The sequence below is a fragment of the Drosophila albomicans genome, chromosome 2R, assembly GCF_009650485.2.
Source record: "Drosophila albomicans strain 15112-1751.03 chromosome 2R, ASM965048v2, whole genome shotgun sequence".
In the NCBI taxonomy this organism is placed as follows: Eukaryota; Metazoa; Arthropoda; class Insecta; order Diptera; family Drosophilidae; genus Drosophila; species Drosophila albomicans.
The window spans coordinates 733678-745312 of record NC_047631.2 but is presented as its reverse complement, the minus strand read 5'-3'; the positions used below and the strand labels follow the sequence as shown (position 1 = coordinate 745312).

Here is an 11635-nt window from a genome sequence, read left to right as displayed (position 1 = left end):
CATAGTTCTTTCCGATTTGCGCAACAAGTCGTGATGACGTTTCCTCCAGTGCAGAAACTCATTCCGGACTGACTCTCAATTTACAATCTGTCCTTTAATCGTTATCTTTGCCTTTTCATGCCTCACTCAGGAGAGCTCTCTCTCTCTCAAAATCTATCACCCTCTTAGAAAATATGGTCTTAAGCCTTTTTTTGTTGTAACTATGTTCGCTGAGCTCTTATTTAATTTCCGACATATATATATCCATTTTCGTCTGTCTGTCCGTCTGTATTGTAACGAACTGTTGTAACAAAAAATTTATGTTTTTGCTACAAGTAAAGTATTACAAGATGTGGGACTAATCTAAGTATAGAATCGATTTGGAGGTGTCGGTGCAAAGGAAAATGCAGTTGTAATTTAATTCTTTTACTTATTGTTTAATTTGTATTTACCATATCTCTCGATGATGCCTAACGTTTATGCTTATGTATGTTCAAATCCGTGGTTGTCTTCGGGGTCCAACTTCGTCTGTCTGAGTATCGCGCAATGGTGGGGAACAATGTTCAGTGCGAAGGGGGCTAATCACACTACCACGATATCGTTGTACTTGCTATTGTGGATTTAGTTACAGAGAAACGATGAGGCGTACGGTGCAAATGAAACGGGGGCGAGTGTGTAATCTCACTGGCACAAGTTCGCTGTAGACACTATGCCAGCGTTGACGGTAGTAGTTTGGAGTCACACTACTTGAGCTAACGGGAAGAATTTAGTGCTTTACGCGAAAGAAAACTAAATGCACGGCGTTGGTGAAGCGGACGCTGGTGTGTCATCAAACTGACACGGTTTCCATGTACACTCTATGCCAGCGTGCCATTTGTATTGACGCTGCTACAGCTAACGGAAAGAAATTGTGCTTTACACGTGTTGGCGCATTTGATTGATATTAGTTAAGAGCATGAAGTTGTTAGAATTAGGGCGAAGCGAGAGCGCAATAAAGCTTTCGTTTGTTGCTCTCTGAGCGAATTCGCCTCGCTTTGCCGCTCTAGTTAAGTTAGGCTTAATGCAACTTAGCATAGAATTATAAAGACAGTTGAAATCAAGAGCTCATCAGCGCGTCATCACTCTCTACGTTATCTTTTCGTTTCGTTTTCGTTGTACCAACAACAATTAGGTCTATTCTTTGTGTTCGCGAATAAAGCGGAAATTAATAATCATAAAAACTTGTGATTTTTCAACACGAAAGAGCAAGGTGCAAGGCATATTTACTGTTTGAACAATGCGTTGCGCAGGCGTATGATTTACCACACACACTTACTACACTACTTTGCGTGTGGTTATATTAGTCACACGGGGTCACGAAGCAATAAATTATTTCGCTATGCGTAATCGCATAGGCTCTAGGTGGGCAACGAGCAGGGAGAGAAGAAATGTGAGAAAAGAATCAGCGCTAGGCTTGTACATATGTACCTGCTGAGTACACTTTGCTCGTGAGGGTGAGTTGTCTGGATTTATTTTTATTTTGTCACTTGCGGAAAATAGTTTGCGCACTACTGAGTTTTGTTTTCTAAGAGAGTGAGCCTGTGCTTTCGCTCTCTTTTTTACATAAGTTATGGCCCTGCTAATTCGTTTTTTCTTCTATCCCCTAAAAATTCATATGTGCTGTTCACTCACCTGGTACGGTTAACACTGCACATGCGCTGTTAGCTCGGTTAGCCCTGCTAATGCTGCAGATGAGTTCTGTAGTCGAAGTTCTTGTACTCTCTCTCTTTTCGCCTACATTTAACCATAATACAATTGTATTATGAATTTAACAGTCAGAGACATGATACAATAACACAAGGTAGTCCCGTCGGCAAAAGCTGTCCGTTAACAATACCATACATACATATTAACCTTTGTGCAAAGCAAAAATGTCAGATTGCAATTATATTATTATTATTAAATCAAACAGCTGAAAATTGTATTTCCCAATATTGTTTTAAGCTATTTTAAATCAAAAAAAAATATTTATATAGGAATTAAATTATAAAAATCACTTCAACTCTTTTTAATATAATGGAACAATTGAACCCTATGCACCATTTAAGGGTTAATCAATAAGCACGACTGTCGATTCTTTCGCACTCACTAGGCGGAGTCGTCTCACTCGCACTCGCACATGTATGGTATAGTTAACGGACATCTTTTGCCGACGAGACTTCCTTGTATAATTGTATCTTGGACGGGACTACCTTCTATAATTGTATCATGGATTATATCATGGTCAGAGATTACAAGCATAAAAGCTCTAAAGCTCTCTTGTCTATTCAGTATTGAGGGAATTTGTGCTTGTATCCAATCCCATACATCTTGTGCAAAAGACACATAACCTGATAAGGCTTGCTTTGTCAGAACATACCGGCTTTGACAAAGAGATTTGCAAAAGTGTGTACAGAAAATAAAAACCAACTAAGTGTTTTTGTGCATCGGATATTTGCTGCATCCCGTACAACTTTGTGTTTAACCTAGAAATATCTTGCGCATTTTCTATGCAGCGTGCCGGCACCAGTGCTGCCAGATTCTCCGGAATAAAAGTTGCTAGATTTGAGAAAAAAAAGTTGCTAGAAATTGCTAAAAAAAATATTAAAAAATTGCCAAAAAAAAATTGCTAAATCTTGTAAATGTTCTTTTTCAAACAGTATGCACATTTTTAATTAATTTGAAAATAAAATATTAAAATTAAAAATAAAAAATTCAAATAAATAGAATTTTATATCTTTTTTTCTTAACATTACAAAATAGTTCGAATTTCGTCCAATTCATCTGCTTCGTTATTATCCGTGTACTTCTCGTTTGCTGAAATTTTAACTAAGTACTCGTAGGGAAGTACATAGTTTTGGCAACATTTGTCATGCCTATGTAGTCCATACCTGTTTAAATACATATATCAAGTTAATATTTAATTTATTTTAAAATTATTCAAATTCAAAACTAACCTTATATGTAATATCGCATTTAATGTTTTAAGGCTCATACGGTTGCGCAATTCATTGGGAGAATATTCGCTCAACTTCAGCGTTCGACGATGGGAGGGAAAAGATTTTGAGCGCAAAATCTGCTAATTCATTGAAAGGATTTTGGTTCCCAGCGTCCTTATTATTCAGGACTTCAGTCCAAAATTTGATGTTGTCATCCACACACTCCCATTTAATAAAATTAATTTTATCCATTTGGATTTTAATGTTGTCAATGTCTTGACATTCAAAATATTCTAAGACATCGAGAATATCTTCAGATTTAGAGGGTCTTAGCATATTTTGAACTGAAAACAAATTGACGTGTTGCATTGTTTTAATGTTCTAAAATCTAAAAATAAAAATGTTGATTTTTAAATACTGAGATCAAAGTCATTATACTACCTTTCTCGAAGTTAAATTATTAACTCAATTATAAAGTCCATACAAATTGTTCTAATTTCCATCTCATGTGATTGAAAATTAAGTTCTTTAATCTTTTTTTCAAAGGCATACCCTAAATATATGTTCGCATCTGCTTTGTCTTTAAAGTCATCCTTTAAAATATTGATTTCGCAATCAGGTGGTATAATTTTCACTTTCAAAGAGTTGATGGCCATTATGACATCCGAATATAGTTGGGTTGGATTGCCATTTCTACTTTGAAAGTTTTTATTAGGGGCTTGCATCTCCTTTAATATAGGCCTCAAAAATAATAAATAAAGGTAATTTATCAACATCTTTATAGAGCCCGTTGAGGATATGTGCCTTATGACACTTCTCAGAAGTGGCTGCTGACTCAAAGTGGAGTTTTAGTTCTGTCCACTGGTCCGCGATTCGGGAAACTGCATTCTCAATAGACAGCCATCTTGTGTCACACACTCTTGGTATTTTCAAAGGATTCTAAATAATAATAAATAAACAGTTGATTAAATTTTATACAGAAAATTTTTGCAAATAACATGTAGCTGGTACACATCAAAAAAGAAAGCTTCATCACATATATATATCGTTAGTAAATTAATAGCAGACGATCACAATTCTGATTATTTTTGTTAATACATGTGTTCATATGTACATATACCTGCTCATCATTTAAACATTGATACAGTTTTTTGTATTGTAACTGGCGACTTGAGCTTTTACAAAACCATGAGTAAGTCTCATGCACAAGAAATTCTAAGCAGTCCGGCAATACCTTCGGTCAAGCCTTTGTTACTGCCAGTTGAATTGAGTGGCATACGCATTTTATGAGCTTGAGAGGCGGTACAGATTTTCTAGCGTTAACTGTGCCGATACCAATCATATTGCCAATGTTTAAATTTTTGCTTAACAGCAACTTCTTTATGGTATCTGCTATCGAAACTGCATCTGCTGTCTCAACTTGTTCGAGGCCTAAGAATGTCGACACTACATCCCCTTTGGATTTGCTAAAATAGCTAATAGCGACTCCTAAAGATTTAAGAAAATTTACATATACAGGTACATAAACGAAAATATCAACATAAAATAATATCAAAATATAATATCAAAAACTTACCAAGAATTTTTGTTACACCAATGTCAGTGGACTCATCCAATAAAAGGCTAAATGCAGCGTTTCCAATGTCTTTATGTAAGTCCTCCTCCACCGCAAGGACATTTTTTATTATGTAAGTGCACTTGGTTCTGCCCAGTTTTATGTTTGCGGCACCTTGGCAAGCTGAAAACTGCTGCACACATAGCTTGGACAAATGGTCACATGTCGCTATCGCCGAATGTTTAGCAATGTGAAGACATATTGCCGCTTCCTGCTCCTCCGTTTTAGTTGTCTTTTTAACAAAAGGCAACTTATTTTTTTGCGTCAGTGCTCCTATCGCAGTCACGTGCTTCTTTGAGGCGGCATGGTGGCGAAGATTTGCAAAAAGTTTTGCGCCTATTGTGCATTTGCAGTATGATCAAAACGCTTTTGTTGAATCCGTGCAATCCTTTTTAATCTACTGCTTTAACTCCTCGTCTTTAAGCCAAGCATCGCGAAAATGTTGCTTATATATTTTTGGCATTTTTCTTTGATTTCAAAAATAATAAGAAAACACTTGTTTCCGAGAACTTTTGAAATTCTTTTAACTCAAGATATCAGTGAACTCAAGTAGCTCATATAATCGAACCATTGAGTTCAATACAAGTTCCGATTTCATTGTGAACTATTAACCCCAATTTTTGCAGTGAATGGCAAAAAGGGAATACAAAATATAAAACCTTTAAGTAAAGTATAAATGAAAAATTGCTAAAATAGCTAAAATTGCTAAAAAAAAAAAAATAATAAGTTGCTAAATTTGTAGCTAATAGCATTTTCAAAAAAAAAGTTGCAAATATTTTGAAAAGTTGCTAGATCTAGCAACTAAATTGCTAAACTGGCACCACTGGCCGGCACTTGAAACTGTACTCATCTTTGTATGTATGAGCACGGTTGCCACTTTTTGGTACAAATGTACCAAATCTGGTACATTTTTTATGCGTTGGTACATTGGATCACTTTTTTTCATTTTGGTACATTTTCAATATGCCTAGTCTAGAATTTAAATTTTTCATAAAATTTTATGTTCACACATATTATTTTAACAAATGCCTCTGTTCCACCAGACACAAATTTTGTATCAGTTAGAAATTGAACCATGACTTACACTGGAAAATATCGCATACGAGTACAGTCGATTTGTCAATTCAGAAAATATATATGCGCCAATCCACTATGGGCAAAAAGTCCCGAATTGCGGCATTTTTAACATTTTTGAAGATAGAAACATGAAACTTTGTACATATACCTAAAAAATAAAGATCGGATTTTTTCTTTTTTCAATTGGACCATGCCTTCCTTTCCGCCCACCTTACCATGAGGTTATAATTTTCGATTTTTTTTCTAAAAATTTGTTTTAAAATATTTTAATATAATATATTTAATAAAATTAAACTAAATTTATTAAATTAATATATTTTTAGCAAATTCGCATTTAAAATTTGATTTGGGTCCATGCAAAATTAAATCAAAAATTAATTAGAGGCCAATATTATGTTTTGTGACTCCATACCTTGGTGTCCAGTTAATAATTTATGCTTCACAAAGCTCTTCCTCCAACTCCACGGAACTTTGCCCGAAAATTTCGAGTTCATTATCTCCGCCTTCTTTTACCTGATTATCATTATTGACTACACATGCCCATGTTATTGGAGGCTCAGGAGATTCCAAAAGAGCTATAACATCTCTTGGTAGGCTTTTTAATATTTTAATCTTTGGCGTTCCTTTAGATTTATAGTTGAAGGCAGTGGGTCAGAGGAATCCAATGCTCTATTAAACACATCTGAAAGCAGTGGGTCAGAGGAATCCAATGCTCTATTAAACACATCTTGCATGAGAAAACATATCGAGTTTGTACAATTTTTTGCGCTCTTCTGACGCATTTTCACGGAGAGCCCCTAGGAGAAGTACTGAGGTTTCCATAATTTGGTGCCAGTGTACCAGTACTTTATGCAGAATTTGAGACATTGGATACCACTTATAAGTATTAACGTATAAGTACATCAAGTACCTACTTTAACTTTTGATGGGCATACCGCAAACTCACATTATGTAGCAATTAAAATTGTTTGTTGGCGGTTGTTTTTGCTCCAAAAATCAAGCAACATTGAAAAACAAGACGTAAATACAACTGCAAAATTGAGTGTTGCCGTAAATCGGGCACAAACGGGCAAAATCAAAAATAATCACTATTTGATTGTTAACAGTTTGGTTAATAAAATTCAGCTTTAATATTGCCTCGACCGGCCTAGACGCACTAGTTATACTCCACAGAAACACAAATACATTTGTTACCAGGGACCTAAAAACGTACCAACAACACATTGCACGATTGGACAATATATCACATGTACTAAAAATTCAATGCCAATAATTAATATTACATACCTTGACGATTTAATTTTATATTCAAGCTCTTTTGTTTGATTTAATATTTGAATATAAAATTGACAGAAAAAATCACAAATTTTCCGCCAATTTTTTTTTTATTTAGAGGGTCCACACCATAGTCTTTAAGTATGGGCGAATAACAAATTACCAACGAAGTCTAAAATTTTTTAAAAATATGTTTCAGTATTCTTGAAGTATTCTAATTCAAAAAATAAAGTCAATTTAATGATATTTAAGGTCTATCACTAAGTAAACAGTTATGTATTGTGAATTACAATTTGTGAAATACAAAAAATCTTTCGTGAAAAAATTTGTGGTACGTTTTTGGTGAAATTGGTACATTTTTTCAAAATTTTGGTACAAAATACTTGTTTGGAATGGCAACCGTGTGTATGTGTGACTGCCTAAATCAGCACATACACCAGCATCTCGGAGCGAACCTATTCTGTTCACAATCGGTTCGATGACAAGTTCAGAAGAACGTTTGGCATCGATTAGCGACGAGAATTAACAGAACTAATTCTGTTAGTATATTATTGTATATTGTAAGTTTTAAAGAACTGTTTAATAGCGATGGTAAACGATTTTACCTTATCGTTTGGGGACATTCTTAAGGATGCCCACACCACATTCACGAATACGGAGGAGACAACTCAAGGGCTCTATCATCATTTATTCGTGAAGTGGAGATGATATTCTCATTATTACCTCCCACAACTACTACAGGAGTCTACGTCTCTCGACGTGTCATCGTCAACAAAATCCAAAGCGCAGCTCTACATGTTGTGAGAACCATCGAATCATTCTGAGTTTTGTGCCTAAAATGTTAAAGAAGCATGTTAAAAACATTCTTAAAGAATATCGATGTAAATTTAGATTTTGTCGTAATTAATAGAAATGTTACAAATTTGAGAAAAGCTTTCGATTTATTAGAAACCGAAGGTCTTGTTAGAACTGTAACGCACCAAAGTGTGCCTCAATAAAAATACATATAGAACGTATACACCAGAGCATTTTCCTCTCACAATATAAATATACGGTCACTCAAGCAAAACCAACTGTGCCGAGTTAGCAGAACCAAACGAGCTAGAAGCGCATGTGCAACGTTAGCAGAACCAATCGAGCTTACAGCGCATGTTCAACGGTAGCAGAACCGTACGAGCGCATGTGCAGCGCAAGCAGTACCAAGTGAGTTAACAGCGCATATGCATTTTTAGGAGATAAAAGAAGAAAGCGATTTAGCAGGGCTGAGTAGTCAAGGCCATCTCGTTTTTTTCCTTCGCGCAAAGCACGAAATTCTTGCCGCTGGTCGTGTGACTACAGACTACTATAGTCGACGCTGGAATATTGCGACTAATTCCAGTGTGGTTACACACTCGCACTAAACATCGTACCCCACCATTTTGCCCTTGCTTCGCGATACTTCGACAGACGACAATCCCAAAGATAATCACGGAATTGTACACAATAACGCTATACATCATCGAGAGATCTGGTATACCCAGATTAAAACAATAAACAATCGAATTGAACCACAACTATTGCATTTTCTTTTATATCAATACCTTTAGAGAGATTCTATACGTAGATGAGACCCACACCTTGCAAAACATGATTTGTAGGGTTTCAGCAAAACACAAATTTTTTGATAATTCAACCCCTGGACAGCACTAGTTACCTTGGCGTTGTAACGGTTCGTTACAAGTGGCGTCTGAGCAGGGACCCTTCAAGTTTAAGTGGAACTCAGTTTCCGACTGGCATAAGAACCCACTAGTAAGGTGTGATCGCGTACCTCGAATCAACATATTTCGTGACTTAAGTGTAAAGTGAAGTTAGTACCGTCGGCGAGAGGAGTTAGAAGCATTTGCGCAAGAATTTAAGTTCTCGGTCAAAGGGAAAAACGAAGACTTAACTTGGCTGAACTTGAAGTGCTATACACATGCCGGCACACCCCGCAGCCCGATATGCAAGCCACAACTTCACCCACCCTACCCAAGACCGAAGCACGACTCGCATTCCTGTGCTGTCTTCCACACCTGTTGCTTCAAGTCCGCACAAGCAAATCCACCCGGCACCCATCGGTGAATCTCGGCTAAATCCGACCGCCGCCAACCTGAGCCCTTGGCCGTACGGTACCAAGGGGAATCCAACTCGACGATCAGGGCGACCCGTTAGCTTTGGTTGAGGCGTTGGAGGAACGGCTTCAAGCGTATGGGATCTCGGTCGACACTTTGTCAAGGTGCATTGCTAAAGGTTTGGTGGACCGTGCCGCTCTTTGGTTCCGAGCCAGTGGACTGAGCGCAGTCTCTTGCTCGGAATTTCTCGCATTTTTCCTGCCTACACGGTATTTTGAAGCTAGCAACGCGCGGCAACAAAACCTTCAAGGACTACGTCACGGAAATTCGGTATCTCATGCATCATTCTAACTACAGCATGCCGCAAGAATTGGACACGATTTATCACAACGCTCGCCCAGAATACCAATACTACGCCCGCCGACACGAGGTCACGAGTCTTAACCAGCTGATCCAGTTCGCCACAGAATTCGAATACATCCAGAATCGGAACCATCCACGACTCACGCCCGGACACAAGGGGATTGAGCGCTTACAACACGACTCATTACCCGGACTGTCAACTTCAAACGTCCTCTCCAGTAGAGCTGGAAAACAATCGATGTTTGGGACCATCGATATTTTTGAAAGTAAACATCCATAAAACATCGATGCTTTTCAAATTTAACATAAAAATAACAATTAACAAGTTGTTTAATTAGAGATCATGATTCTTATTTAAGAACAAGAGCTTATCAACAATGTTTAATTTTAATTTTAATGCGCATCTCCTCGGATATAATCTTTCCAGCTTTACTGAACGCTAGCTCTGAAGCGCAGGAAGATGCTGGTAGTTATTATTTGTATACGCCTAAAATAAAGAGAAAATATTTTTGGTTATACGAAAAGATTACATATTATATTGATTATTACCTTTCAATACTCAAGTGGATTCACTTCTTCTCCTTCACGTGCTACTTCAAAATATTGGCACAAAATTATTAAGGCGTCACCTTTGTTATACCCATAAAGTAGAATGGTATTATAACTTTGTGCCGGCAGGAAATGTATGACATGGCTATATCGTCTCGGCTGTTGACGCTGATCAAGAATATATATACTTTATAGGGTCGGAGATGCCTCGTTCTATCTGTTACATACATTTCCTGCCGGCACAAAGTTATAATACCCTTCTACCCTATGGGTAGCGGGTATAAAAACGAATAACAAGCGTAATTTTAAAGCTAGGGTTGCGAATTTCGGTACAATAATAACTATAGTAGTTATGATTCCTGAAAATTTGGCTGCGATGAATTCTGGAAGTTATTAAAGAAATACTTTTGTATGGGCAAAAACGTCTACTTACTAGGGGTCTTAGTTGCTTTGGCTGAAAATCTGGTATATTGTGCCGACTATGGTATATTTTGAATGTGGTACTATATCGATATACCAAATATACCATTTCGTATATTGTTTAGTATTTTTTAGTATATTCTGTATATTTTGAGAATAATACCGCAAAATATATTGCTTTTATTCAAAATGGGTAGCGGATATCTCACAGTCGAGCACACTCAACTGTAGCTTTCTTGTTTGATCTTGTCTTTCAGTTTTTTGATCATAAAAGAAAAGCGTTTTGGTTGCGGTGGTGTTGCCTGTGGCTGTGGTTGCTGTACAGTTTTGGACAAGAAAGTGGATACTTCCTGTTCTAAGGTTTTTGCTGCCTGCTCAGCATTTGATGGCTGCAGGAATCCATCCTTTTTGAACCGTGGGTCCGGAATGGTTGTAAGCCTTGTCTCTGTTCGAGTCTCGTTCGGTGAAAATCTTTCTGTCATTCGGACCTTTAGGTACTCGACGACTTGTTTTGCCTCTGAAGATATAAAAGAGTTCATTTCAGATATTTTTTGGCGCAGCATGTTGAAATAATCAGTGATATAGTCACTTTTGTGTCTACAGAAATGATTAAGGTTGCATCCTGAAATGGATTGAGTATCTCAATCAGTTCCCTTATCAGTTGTTTTTCGTCTGCTGTAAACGGCGGTAGAGTTTTTGGGTTATTTAATAAATCTTTCGAAATAATTTCATTTGACGCCAAATGAAAGTACTATTCCAACGCGTAGGCACCTCCTGAATCAGATCTTTAAATTTGGCATATGCTGCATTGTTCGATTTTAAAAATGCGACTGAGCGCTTGTACTTTAAAATGATGTCTGAAACGCATGGTAGCTTCAAAATATCTTGTACGAGTAAATTGATTGTATGCGCACGATTTTAAAATTCTCGCATGCTTTTTCCATTGTTGCGTCATTGTCCGTTACAATGCAAACGACTTTACCTAGTAAGCCCCATTCACTTGGAACATTTCTGATAGTATCAGCAATGTTAACAACTGAATGGTGTATTGGCGTAACTAGTTTATTCGTCGACAAAATTTTTTAAGTAAGCTCAAAAGATTCCGTTACAAAATGACAAGATACAGCATTCATTGGCTCTTGATGACCAGCCATCGGTTGTCAATGCGACGCTTTCAATAATCTCTAGTTCAGCTTTTAATCTTTTATCTTTTAAATTGGAGATCTGATTTTTAAAAGTACATTGCGCAGGTGAGTCTTACTTGGCAATTTATACCGTGGATCTAGTTCATCAATCAGCTTTTTGAATGC

At 36.9% G+C, this 11635-nt stretch overlaps 1 long non-coding RNA gene across 3 annotated transcripts; it reads right to left on the bottom strand.

The window, feature by feature from the left end:
* Positions 1–2765: 2765 nt before the first annotated feature.
* On the bottom strand, positions 2766–5054 carry LOC117573195 (uncharacterized). 3 transcript variants are annotated; one of them, XR_004572668.2, is made up of 5 exons: positions 4513–5054; positions 4057–4424; positions 3378–3875; positions 2955–3324; positions 2766–2888 (listed from the first exon to the last, which is right to left on the bottom strand). It is a non-coding gene; the product is annotated as an uncharacterized LOC117573195 (long non-coding RNA). The 3 variants fall into 3 exon arrangements; XR_004572666.2 differs by having other exon boundaries at positions 3378–4424; XR_004572667.2 differs by lacking the exon at positions 4057–4424.
* Between the last annotated feature and the right edge of the window lie 6581 nt (positions 5055–11635).